This window comes from Sorex fumeus, unplaced genomic scaffold (genome assembly GCF_029834395.1).
Source record: "Sorex fumeus unplaced genomic scaffold, SorFum_2.1 ptg000063l, whole genome shotgun sequence".
Lineage (NCBI taxonomy): Eukaryota > Metazoa > Chordata > Mammalia > Eulipotyphla > Soricidae > Sorex > Sorex fumeus.
The window spans coordinates 38,341,883-38,353,882 of record NW_026606120.1 but is presented as its reverse complement, the minus strand read 5'-3'; the positions used below and the strand labels follow the sequence as shown (position 1 = coordinate 38,353,882).

Sequence of the window (12,000 nt, the reverse complement as noted above, 5' to 3'; positions counted from 1 at the left end):
TGTTTCTGTCACTCCACTGTTCCCGCTGGGGCTCATAAGAATTTGCCATTCATTCTTATGAGCCCCAGCGGGAATGCCTTGCCACAGAGGCAGGGTAGGATGGGGGGCATGGGGGTGGGAGGGATACTGGGACCCGTGGTGGTGGAAAATGGGCACTGGTGGAGAGATGGGTACTTGATCATTGTATAACTGAAACCCAAGCACAAAAATTTGTAAGTCTACAACAGTACCTCATGGTGTTTCACTAATAAAAATTTAAAAAAAAGAATAAATGGAAGCTGGAAGTGAAAACTGGAGGAAGAGGTGAGAGTTCCAGGCTAGGAGGACCAGGACGGGTCCTGCGACAAGAAACACCTGGGAGAATCAGGCGCTCCAGCTGATTGTATGCAGCGAATTGTCTTTAAATCCTCTGGCCTTTGCAGTTTGGGGGAATAGCTACACTTTTTTTTCAAGTTCTATACTTAAGCTTTATTCATGTAGAAAACAAGTCAGCATTTATTTTTTAAAAATTTTTATTAGTGAAACACCATGATTAGATTCCATCAAATGGTTTTCAGTTTTCGTTTTGGTTTTTGCTGTTGTTTTTACCATGAGTTGGCCATTGAAAACCATCAATCTAGATTTTGAATATTCAATGGAGAGAGTAGTATTTCCTCCATGAGAAATGAAGATTCTTAGGAGTAGGAAAAAGATATTCTTTTACGTTTTAAGCATATATGTCCATATAATACATATTATTACACATAGTATATAAACAGATATGCAGCATGTATAGTATTAAAATACTATATTAGCATTTCATGGATGGGCAATAAAGGAAAAAGTTTTTAAAGTTTCTTTTGGGAAAGGCATTGACAGCTTATGGGAATGTGAGGAAACACTGGTTTCTGACTGTCTTGAGGTGGGTCTGGCATGAGGTGGTTGAAGTGAGACTTGTCAAGTCTATTATTCCAAGAAGGGCGATAACCTTTGCCAAGACAGATCATCATGAGATCCAGTGGAACACTGAGAAGAAATCTGGACAAATAGATGCTGAATTCTGCTTAGGAAGTGGCTGGTATGGGATGAACATTTGCATGTGTATGGCAAGGGGTGTGCTGGTAAGGGGTGCATGGGTGTGGATGTCCTGGTGGAGAAGTGTTGATGACAAAGCTGACCCTTTAGACCCCTGCCCCAGTGCTCTCTACATCCTTGCTTTTGGCCACTGAAGACTGTTGTCCGTCTCTTAGTGAAGCAGGTACCTGTCGTGTGTGTGTCATCTTAAATAAGTAGTGGTACCCTGGGCTTTCAAATACTTCATCTTCTCTCTCTGCATTTTGTAGAAGATGAAGTGAATCCTAGAGCGGCTAACTCTTCAACTTTGACAGTGCGGAGAGACCTTGGAACATTGTTGTGCTGATTAAGTTCTTGAAGTAGATGCCAAGTGAGACAAGAACTGTATTTTTAAAAAATGTGGGAGACAGATGTGAGGGGTATGTCATGATGGGCAGGAGGCAAAGGGGACTTAAGAGCAGTCATTAAATGCTGGTAAGGTTGTTGAATAGATTGCAGAACCCTGAAGAATTTCAAGCAGAAGGATGTGAACAAATAAACTTTAGTGTCTGTTTCTTCTTTTAAATATTCTCTGGGAAGTGGGGAACTAAAACAGATTTTAAGATCCTATGAAGGGGTTTGGGTTATAGCTAAAGAAAAACTTCCAAACTTTGAATGCATGAGACTTTGAAATGGGGATTTTTTAAAATTTATTTATTTATTTTTATTAGTGAAACACCATGAGGTACAGTTATAGACTTATAAATTTTTGTGCTTGGGTTTCAGTTATACAATGATCAAGTACTCATCCCTCCACCAGTGCCCATCCTCCACCACCACGGGTTCCAGCATCCCTCCCACACCCCATCCACCCCGTCCCACCCTGCCTCTGTGGCAGGGCATTCCCCCTTGTTCTTTCTCTCTTGTTTTGGGTACTGTGTTTTGCAAGAGAGGCATTGAGTGGCAATCATGTGTGGTCTATAGACTACTTTCAGCATGCTTCTCCCACCCTGGGAGGATCCTCACAACACCCTTTCTTTGGTGCTCTCTTGTCTATCTGAGCTTCCTTTTCCCCTAGCACGTGTGGCTGGCCTCCAAGTAATGGAGCAAAATTCCTGGTACTAATCTCAGCCATACCTGGGTGTTAGTCTCCCATTTTGTTGCTTTATGTTCCCCAGATGAATGCAATCTTTCTGTGTCTATCTCATTCTTTCTGACTCATTTCGCTTAACATGATACTTTCCATGTAGTACCACTTGTATGTAAATTTCATAACTTCATCTTTTCTAACAGCTACATTGTGTAAATGTACCAAAGTTTCTTTAACCAGTCATCTGTTCTCAGGCACTCAGGTTTTTTCCAGATTCTGGCTATTGTAAAGAGTGCTGCAATGAACAAACAAGTGCAGATGTCACTTCGACTATACTTTTTTGCCTCTCTGGGATATATTCCCAGGAGTGGTATTGCTGGGTCAAATGGGAGATCAGATTCTAATTTTTTGAGAATCGTCCATACTGTTTTCCAAAAGGGCTGAACCAGCCGGCATTCCCACCAGCAGTGAAGGAGGGTCCCTTTCTCGCCACATCTGCGCCAGCACCAGTTGCTTTTGTTCTTGTGGATGTGGGCCAGTCTCTGTGGTGTGAAATGATATCTCATTGTTGTTTTGATCTGCATCTCTCTGATGATTAGTGATGTAGAGCATTTTCTCATGTGCCTTTTTGCCATTCGAATTTCTTCTTTGCGAAAGTTTCTGTTCATTTCCTCGCCCCATTATTTGATGGGGTTGGGTGATTTCTTCTTGTGGAATTCAACCAGTACCTTGTATATCCTTGATATCAACCCCTTGTCGGATGTGTATTTGGTGAATATTCTTTCCCATTCTGTAGGCTGTCTTTGTATTTTGGTCACTGTTTCTTTTGAGGTGCAGAAGCTTCTTAGTTTAAGATAGTCCCATTAGTCTATCTCTGTTTTCACTTGCTCAGCCAGTGGCGTGACATCTTTGAAGATACCATTAACTTCAGTATCATGGAGAGTTTGGCCAACTTTGTCTTCAATAAACATTATGGATTCCGGTCTGATGTTGAGGTCGTAAATCCATTTCGATCTTAATTTTGTGCATGGCCTTAGGCAGAGATCTGAGCCCACCTTTTTGCATGTAGCCGTCCAGTTTTGCCAGCACAATTTATTAAAGAGGCTTTCCCTGCTCCATTTCACTTTTCTTGCCCCCTTATCGAAGATTAGATGATCATATGCTTGGGAGGGGTTGTCAGTATATTCAACTCTGTTCCATTGGTCTGCAGCTCTGCATTTGTTCCAGTACCATGCTGTTTTAATTATTACTGCTTTGTAGTAGAGCTTGAAGTTAGGTAGGTTGATTCCTCCCATTTTCTTTTTCCCAAGAATTGCTTTAGCTATTCGTGGGGGCTTATTGTTCATATAAATTTCAGGAGTGTTTGCTCCATTTCTTTGAAGAACATCATGGGTATCCTTATAGGGATCGCATTGAATTTGTACAGTGTTTTGGGAAGTATTTCCATTTTGACAATGTTGATTCTCCCCATCCATGAACAGGGGATATTTTTCCATTTCCTCGTGTCCTCTTTTATTTCCTGAAGTAGCGTTTTGTAGTTTTCTTTGTACACGTCCTTTAACTTCCTTAGTTAAGCTGATTCCCAGGTACTTGATTTTCTGGGGCACAATTGTGAACGGGATTGTTTTCTTCATGTCACTGTCTTCTCTTTCACTATTTGCATATAGGAAAGCCATGGATTTTTGGGTATTGATTTTATAGCCTGCCACTTTACTATACAAGCCTATTATTTCTAGGAGTTTCTTTGTAGAGGTTTTAGGGTTCTCTAAGTATAGTATCATATCATCTGCGAATAGTGAGAGCTTAATTTCTTCTTTCCCTATCTGGATGCCCTTAATATCTTTTTCTTGCCTAACGGCTATTGCAAGTACTTCCAGTACTATGTTGAACAGTAGTGGAGAGAGTGAGCATCCTTGTCTTATCCCTGACCTTAGGGGGAAGACTCTCAGTTTTTCCCCATTGAGGATAATATTTGCTGTAGGTTTGTGGTAGATGGCTTTAACTATATTGAGGAAAGTTCCCTCTATTCTCATTTTGGCAAGGGTTTTCATCATGAATGGGTGCTGGATCTTGTCAAATGCTTTCTCTGCATCTATTGATATGATCATATGATTTTTATCTTTTCTTTTGTTTATATGATGGATTATGTTGATTGATTTCCGAATGTTGAACCATCCTTGCATCCCTGGGATGAATCCCACTTGGTCATGATGTATAATCATTTCGATGAGTTGTTGATTGGCTAGTATTTTGTTGAGAATCTTCGCATCCGTGTTCATCAGGGATATCGGTTTGTAATTTCTTTTCTTGTGGTGTCTTTGTTTCCTTTTGGTATTAGAGAGATATGGGCGTCATAGAAACTGTTCGGGAGAGTTTCTGTTTTTTCAATTTCCTGGAAAAGCTTGAGAAGAACTGGCAATAGTTTCTCTTTAAATGTTTGGAAAAATTCGCTAGTAAATCCATCTACTGGGCCTGGACCTGGGCTTTTGTTTTTGGAAAGACTTTTGATTACAGTTTCAATTTCCTTGATGTGAATAGGTCTATTCAGGTACTCTATATCTTCTTTATTCAGCTTTGGGAGATGATAGGAATCCAAGAATTTATCCATTTCTTCTAGGTTCTCTTGTTTCCTGGCATACAGACTTTCAAAGTAGTCTCTGATGATCTCTTGAATTTCTTTAGTTTCTGTTGTGATATCCCCATTCTTATTTCTGATTCGATTTATTAGGGCTCTCTCTCTCTCTCTCTCTCTCTCTCTCTCTCTCTCTCTCTCTTTCTTTGTGAGTGTTGCTAGTGGTTTATATATATTTTTTATTTTCTCGAAGAACCAGCTCTTGGTTTCATTGATCTTTCGGATTGTTTCTTTGTTTTCCATGTCGTTGATTTCTGCTCTAAGTTTTATGATCTCTTTCCTTCTGCCTGATTTAGGCTATTTCTGTTGATCCTTTTCTAAGGTCTTGAACTGTGAGGTCAAGTTGTTTATTGCATCATTTCTGCAGACCTAAGATATGCTTGCAGAGCTATAAATTTATCCCTTAGTACAGCTTTTGCTGCAGGGGATTTTTTTTAAAGACCTTTATACTGAATAACTCTTACCATTTGTTCTCAGGGATTAAGTTATGTAGTAAATAACATATAGTTCATCTAGTTAATTTAGCAGTTTAGCCATCAAAGGGATAAACGGTTATCTTTTTTTAAATGTAGGAGTACTGCTATTTATTCAGCCACTGATTAGCTGATTGAATTGGGTATGAACTCCATCTTACTTTTTTTTTTTCACTTATCACTTAAATCACTTCACTTCTCATTAGTCGTTGATTTGCTCGAGCGGGCGCCAGTAACGTCACCATTTGTCCCTGTCGCATGCTAGTGTAGCCCAATGGCATCTGTTCGCTCTGGGAACATGAAGAGCCTCAAACCGATCGTTCATGATCTTGAGGAAGAAGTCTGACCATCTAGTAGGTGGGCGGCCACGCGGTCTTTTGACATCCCGTGGAATCCAGTCAGTAACAGCTCTAGTCCAGCGGTCGTCTTTAAATCTCATTACATGACCAGCCCATCTGATTTTTGACACCTTGGCAAATGAGAAAGCGTCCCTGATTCTTGATCGTCGACGGATGTCGGAACTCCGGATTTTTTCTCTCATTTGAGTGAAACATGATATTCCAAGCATAGCTCTTTCTATTCTTCTTTGGGAGACCTGAATAGCATTCTCATCCTGTTTGCGTAGGGCCCAGGTCTCTGAGGCATATGTTAATGCAGGAAGAACAGTGGAATCAAAGAGATGTGTCCGGAGCCGGAGGTTCTTCGTCCTCTTAGCTATTTCTTCGACGTTCTTGAAGGCGTTCCAAGCCGCTCTCTTCCTCCTGTGCAGCTCGGGTGCCAGGTCATTTGTCATGTTGACTTCTCGACCTAGGTATACCTAGCTGTTGCATTCGGAGATGGTCGTTCCGTTGAGAGCGAATGGGGCATCAGGAACGAGGCTGTTTCTCATGAACATTGTCTTCGTAAGATTCAGCTGTAGTCCTGCCTTTCCACACTCACGGTCAAAGTCGGCCAGTATTTGTGCCGCTTGGCTGATGTTTGGTGTTATTAAAACAATGTCATCAGCAAAGCGGAGGTGGTGTAGTTGCCGACCATCTATCTTCACTCCCATTCCTTCCCATTCCAGTCATCGCATGATATTCTCGAGGGTGGCACTGAAGAGTTTTGTTGAAATGGTATCACCCTGCCGCACCCCTCTCTTGACATCAACGATCACTTCTTTGTAGATTGGTGAGATCCTGGTAGTGAATCTGCAATACAGCTCACGTAGGATCCTGATGTATTGGGCTTGAATGCCCTGATTGGCTAGGGCTTCAATGACTGCTTCTGTCTCAACAGAATCAAAGGCCTTCTTTAAATCAATGAACGTTAACAGAGCGGCATCTTGAACTCCCGAGAAACCTCAATGAGCTCGGTTATCGTGTGGATATGGTCGATGGTGCTGAATCCTTTGCGGAACCTGGCTTGCTCACATGGTTGTCCTTCATCTAGTGTTCTGCCAATCCTATTCAGGATGACTCGAGTGAACAACTTGTAGATGACAGACAATAGGCAGATCTGGCGATATTTGCCAATGTCATGGATGTCTCCCTTCTTGAACAGTAGTACGGTCCTGCTGGTTTTCCATTGGGATGGAACCTTGCATTCAGACAGGTAGCGAGTGAAGAGCCGAGCCAGTGTATTGATGAGTACTGATGGCAGGTTCTTCAGGTGTTCAGGTGTGACCTTGTCTGTGCCGGGTGCTGTTTGTTTCTTTACGGACGAAATGGCGTGTCAGATTTCGGAAGGGAGAACGTTGGGAACGACATATCCATCCTGTGGAATTTGGTATGTCAGCAAGTGGACATGGTTATCGAAGAGATTTGAGTAGAAGTCATGGATAATCTTCTCCATTGCCGTTCTGGAGGATATGATGGGTCCATCAGGACGTCGGAGGGCAGTCATCTTGGTCTTGTAGTTGGCGAAGGACAGGCGCGCGTTACGAATACTTTTCCCAGCTTCTGCCTCATCTACCAGTACTTCTGTTCTTCTCTCTTTGAGGTCTTCCTTGATCACATCTCTGCACTGCTTTGCAAGCTCGGACGTTAGCTTGCGGTTGCCTGAGGCATGCGCCAAACCACGCTGGCTAATTAGCTCAAGAGTTTTCGAAGACAGGCATTTTTTGGTGGCTATCTCTCTCTTGGCATTCCTCGCACATTCATGGAGGTGCTGAACCAGTCGATCGTATTCCTCGTCAATGTTGTCAACAATGGCATCTTCCCATGTTGCCGCAATAGTGCCAAAGAGTTCCCAGTTGATGGTCGTTCTGGCAGTTCTCTTTTTGAACTTTGCAGCCCTTTCTCCCCACTCTATGAAGTAGAATTTTGCACCAGAAACTACAACTGGTCTCATTTTTTTCATTTTTTATAATTTTATTTATTGAATCATCATGATAGCAGTTACAAAGCTTTTGGGTTTAAGTCTCGGTCATACAATGAAACACCCATACCTTCACCAGTGCCCATTCTCCACAACAAAAAACCCCAGTATACTTCCATCTCACACCCTCCCCCTACCTGTGGGGCAGATGATTTCCACATTACTCTGACTCTTACTTTGATTACATTCAAAATTTTGACACCACACCCACCATTATTAATTTGGGATATTACCCCAACACTCAGATATGCTGAAAAGGCAACAGTGGACAATTTGTTTTCTATTGCTGGTTATGAATAGCATATGATGTCGCGTGGCTGCAGTAGTGGCCACGTAGTTTCGAAAATCCAAAATTTTAACACTTAAATCTGGAGGGATTTCTGCCAAAACCTGCTGGGTTCTGAGATTTGTTCCTGAGTATCTTGGATCATGGCCATTAAGAATCTTGCTCAGGAGTCAGAAAGGCCATTCATGGGGGGCGACTCGGGGTCTTGTTGGGATGAGGAGGAAAGGGTTGGCTCCACCCCCATCCCGTGAGGTCCCCACGTGTCTCATCACTGAGGGCCCACACCTAACTGTCCAGTGGTCTCTGGTAGATGGCAGCCTTTGGGCCACCATGGGTAACAGGTCAAGGCACGAAACCTATTCCCACCTGGGGTTGCCCAGCACCGGTAACCTACTGCTGAGACTGGATGCATTTTTGCTAAGAGCCGCCGGGTTCCAAGATTTGTTTCTGAGTCTCTGGGATCATGACCATTAAACGGCTTGATCAGGAGCCAGAGAGGCCATTTGTTGGCAACGACTTGGGGTCTCGTTAGGGTGGGAGGGAAAGGGCAGGCTCTAAACGTATCCCATGATGCCCTGCATGTCTTGTTGCTGCAAGCCCAAACCTTACTGTCCAGTGGCTTCTGATGGATGGCGGCCAGCGAGCAGCCAAGGGGGAGCAGGCAGAGGGACAGCACCCTTTCCTCCTTGGGGTGGCCCGGTGACAGTAACCTACTGCGGGCTCCGGACTTTTTTCTGCAAAAAGCCACTGGGTTCCGAGATTTGTTCCTGAGTCTCTGGGATCATGGCCATTAAGCAGCTTGATCAGGAGCCAGAGAGGCTGTTTGTGGGTGGCAACCCTGGGTCTTGTTGGGACAGGGAGGAAAGGGCTGTCTCCACAACCATCCCATGAGGCCCGGTGTGTCTTGTCACTGTGGGCCCAAACCTGAATGCCCAATGGCTTCTGGCAGATGGCGGCCACTGAGCTGCCAAGGGGGAGCAGGTGGAGGGACAGCACCTTTTCCCCCCTGGCATGGCCCGGTGACAGTAACCTTACTCAGGATTTGGACGCATTTCTGCCAAAAGCCACTGGGTTTCGAGATGTGTTTCTGAGTCTCTGGGATCATGGCCATTAAGCAGCTTGATCAGGAGCCAGAGCAGCCATTTGTGGGTAGTGACTTGGGGTCTCATTGGGATGGGGAGGAAAGGGCTGTCTCCACAACCATCCCATGAGGCCCCGGGTGTCTTGTCACTGTGGGCCCAAATCTGACTGTCCAATAGACTCTAGTGGATGGTGGCCACCTAGCTTCCAACGGGCTGCATGTGGAAGGACAGCACCCTTTTTCCTATGGGGTGACCCAGCAGCAGTAACCTACTGTGGGCTCCAGACACATTTCTGCCAAAAGCTGCTGGGTTTCGAGATTTGTTTCTGAGTCTCTGGGATCATAGCCGTTAAGCACTTCTATCAAGAACCAGAGAGGCCATGCCTCCAATTATATAGCTGAGCCGGAGGTTGTTTGTGGGTGTGTCTCCCACATACCTAAATTTTTGGCTGTTCACTTTCTTGGTAAACTTTGCTCTAAGTGTTTGGGGTCTGGCCAAAGGCACAGTAGCAATTTTGGGATATCTGGAATTACGAAGGCAACATTAGGCTGCTGATGCACTCATCTCACAGGTAAAGATTGACCTTCTAGTGGCACCATACCCCGTAAACTGTTATCTTTTAAAGAGGGAGATGCCTCCCTTTAAAAGTACTTTTAGAAGAACTTTTAAAAGCATCTCCTTTTAAAAGCAGTTTTAAAAGAACTGATCTCAATTATACACTAACAGGCATGATACTAGACTTTTTCTAAAGAAAATTATATGGGGATCCATGATAAACCCTTAATTCTTTTACATCTAGAAAAAACTGGGATTTCAGGAGATTTAAAGTGTTCATTTTTCTTTTCTCTCTTGTATATCTTTATAGCACCTGTGCAGCTCTGATTTATCATTAATCACGTCACTTAATCACTTAACTTCCCGTTAGTCGTCGATTTGCTCGAGCGGGCGCCAGTAATGTCTCCATTTGTCCCTGTCGCGTGCCAGTGTAGCCCAATGGCATCTGTTCGCTCTGGGAACATGAAGAGCCTCAAACCGTTCATTCATGATCTTCACGAAGAAGTCTGACCATCTGGTAGGTGGGTGGCCATGCGGTCTTTTGACATCCCGTGGAATCCAGTCAGTAACAGCTCTAGTCCAGCGGTCGTCTTTAAATCTCATTACGTGACCAGCCCACCTGGTTTTTGACACCTTGGCAAACGAGACAGCATCCCTGATTCTTGATCGTCAACGGATGTTGGAACTCTGGATTCTTTCTCTCATTTGAGTGAAACGTGATATTCCAAGCATAGCTCTTTCTATTCTTCTTTGGGAGACCTGAATAGCGTTCTCATCTTGTTTGCGTAGGGCCCAGGTCTCTGAGGCATAAGTTAATGCAGGAAGAACAGTGGAATCAAAGAGATGTGTCCGGAGCCGGAGGTTCTTCGTCCTCTTAGCTATTTCTTCGACGTTCTTGAAGGCGTTCCAAGCCGCTCTCTTCCTCCTGTGCAGCTCGGGTGCCAGGTCATTTGTCATGTTAACTTCTCGACCTAGGTACACATAGCTGTTGCATTCGGAGATGGTCGTTCCGTTGAGAGCGAATGGGGCATCAGGAACGAGGCTGTTTCTCATGAACATTGTCTTCGTAAGATTCAGCTGTAGTCCTGCCTTTCCACACTCACGGTCAAAGTCGGCCAGTATTTGTGCCGCTTGGCTGATGTTTGGTGTTATTAAAACAATGTCATCAGCAAAGCGGAGGTGGTGTAGTTGCCGACCATCTATCTTCACTCCCATTCCTTCCCATTCCAGTCATCGCATGATATTCTCGAGGGTGGCACTGAAGAGTTTTGTTGAAATGGTATCACCCTGCCGCACCCCTCTCTTGACATCAACGATCACTTCTTTGTAGAATGGTGAGATCCTGGTAGTGAATCTGCAATACAGCTCACGTAGGATCCTGATGTATTGGGCTTGAATGCCCTGATTGGCTAGGGCTTCAATAACTGCTTCTGTCTCAACAGAATCAAAGGCCTTCTTTAAATCAATGAACGTTAAACAGAGCCGCATCATGAACTCCCGAGAAACCTCAATGAGCTTGTTTATCGTGTGGATATGGTCGATGGTGCTGAATCCTTTGCGGAACCCGGCTTGCTCGCATGGTTGTCCTTCATCTAGTGTTCTGCCAATCCTATTCAGGATGACTCGAGTGAACAACTTGTAGATGACAGACAATAGGCAGATTGGGCGATAGTTGCCAATGTCATGGATGTCTCCCTTCTTGAACAGTAGTACGGTCCCGCTGGTTTTCCATTGGGATGGAACCTTGCATTCAGACAGGTAGCGAGTGAAGAGCCGAGCCAGTGTATTGATGAGTACTGATGGCAGGTTCTTCAGGTGTTCAGGTGTGACCGTGTCTGGGCCGGGTGCTGTTTGTTTCTTTATGGACGAAATGACGTGTCGGATTTTGGAAGGGAGAACGTTGGGAACGACATATCCATCCTGTGGAATTTGGTATGTCGGCAAGTGGACATGGTTATCGAAGAGATTTGAGTAGAAGTCATGGATAATCTTCTCCATTGCCGTTCTGGAGGATATGATGGGTCCATCAGGACGTCGGAGGGCAGTCATCTTGGTCTTGTAGTTGGCAAAGGACAGGCGGGCATTATGAATACTTTTCCCAGCTTCTGCCTCATCTACCAGTACTTCTGCTCTTCTCTCTTTGAGGTCTTCCTTGATCACATCTCTGCACTGCTTTGCAAGCTCGGACGTTAGCTTGCGGTTGCCTGAGGCATGCGCCAAACCACGCTGGCTAATTAGCTCAAGAGTTTTCGAAGACAGGCATTTTTTGGTGGCTATCTCTCTCTTGGCATTCCTCGCACATTCATGGAGGTGCTGAACCAGTCGATCGTATTCCTCGTCAATGTTGTCAACAATGGCATCTTCCCATGTTGCCGCAATAGTGCCAAAGAGTTCCCAGTTGGTGGTCATTCTGGGAGTTCTCTTTTTGAACTTTGCAGCCCTTTCTTCCCGCTCTGTGAAGTAGAATTTTGCATGAAGGAGACGGTGGTCCG

The 12,000-nt window shown here is 44.4% G+C and overlaps 1 protein-coding gene across 22 annotated transcripts in view; it reads left to right on the top strand.

Annotated features, from left to right (window-relative positions):
• The window catches only part of KALRN (kalirin RhoGEF kinase), a 792,058-nt gene that overhangs the window by 255,755 nt on the left and 524,303 nt on the right, over window positions 1-12,000 (top strand). The gene's annotated exons all lie outside the window — the stretch shown is intronic.